General features: G+C 40.4%; 1 pseudogene; it reads right to left on the reverse strand.

Moving 5' to 3' along the window:
* Positions 1-386: 386 nt before the first annotated feature.
* Positions 387-565, reverse strand: LOC139229397 (U2 spliceosomal RNA; annotated as a pseudogene).
* Between the last annotated feature and the right edge of the window lie 682 nt (positions 566-1,247).

The raw sequence follows: 1,247 nt of genomic DNA on the forward strand, positions 1-1,247 counted from the left end.
ATTACAGTCAAAGTAATACAGGCTTATTACTCTCATAAGAAAATACAAGGCCAAACTTACAATCACTCTAATAAAGAACAATACAAGGAAAGGTACAAGGTCAAACTTAAAATCACAAATCACTCTAATAAAGAACCATGCGCTACACATTCAAAAGGGATCACAGTCGGTCGCTGCTGCGATGGTGATGTTCTTCCTTCCTTCAGGACTTCAGGACTTCGAGGCTGGAGAATTTAGTTTACAACTGTCGCATTGGTTTCTCTCCTTGTCTTGATTTTTTAATTTTTTTTATATTTTTTTTTTATCCAATTTCGTTCCAGATCAACTCTAACGCCAAAGATCACTTTGCGCCAATATATTTGATCTTAGGCCAAAAGGCCGAGAGGCGAAGTTGCACCGTTCCTGGAAATATTGCAATACCAGGTCGGTGCATGGAGTGGACGGGGCAAGCCCCTGATCCAGCTCCCTGTCCAAAAATCAATTCAATATCATGTCCCCATAGGGAATATTAAACTGATAAGAACAGATAATACACTTGATCTTAGCCAAAAGGCCGAGAAGTAATACAGGCTTATTACTCTAGTAAGAAAATACACGGCCAAACTTAGAATCACTCTAATAAAGAACAATACAAGGAAAAGTACAAGGTCAAACTTAAAATCACAAATCACTCTAATAAAGAACCATGCACTACACATTCAAAGGGGGTCACAGTAAATTATACCTCCCACCACCCACTACCTAATTCTAGCTAGGTTAGACTCCAGGGCAGGCAGGGACTTATGCTTACCAATCCTTTTGATAGTTAACAGTAGATCGCGGTTGGTTTTCCCTTGATACCACGTTGACTGTGGACGGTCGCTGCTGCGATGGTGATGTTCTTCCTTCCTTCATAACTTCAGGACTTCAAGGCTGGAGAAGTTAGTTTACAACTGTAGCGTTGGTTTCTCTCCTTGTCTTGATGAGGTAGTAGCAGCCTTGTAGCTACCTAGTAATCACCTCTCCTCTGTTGAAAACAGGGGTCAGTTATACCATTTCAGTGTTCTAATCTTAGCGCCAGATCTCTTCAAAATCCTTTGTATAATTTTGGCGGACTTGGTTCTTCTTTGTAATATTTTGTCGGGCTCGTTAAAAGTTGATATGTTTTGGGTGGGTTGATGTTCGAAAACTGTTTCCTGATGGAAATATTAGTTTGGTAATTGCAATGTCCTTTTGTGCTTCGTCTTTCGCATACAGGCTGGATTGGG

The sequence above is a fragment of the Pristiophorus japonicus genome, chromosome 18 (genome assembly GCF_044704955.1).
Source record: "Pristiophorus japonicus isolate sPriJap1 chromosome 18, sPriJap1.hap1, whole genome shotgun sequence".
Classification (NCBI taxonomy): Eukaryota; Metazoa; Chordata; class Chondrichthyes; family Pristiophoridae; genus Pristiophorus; species Pristiophorus japonicus.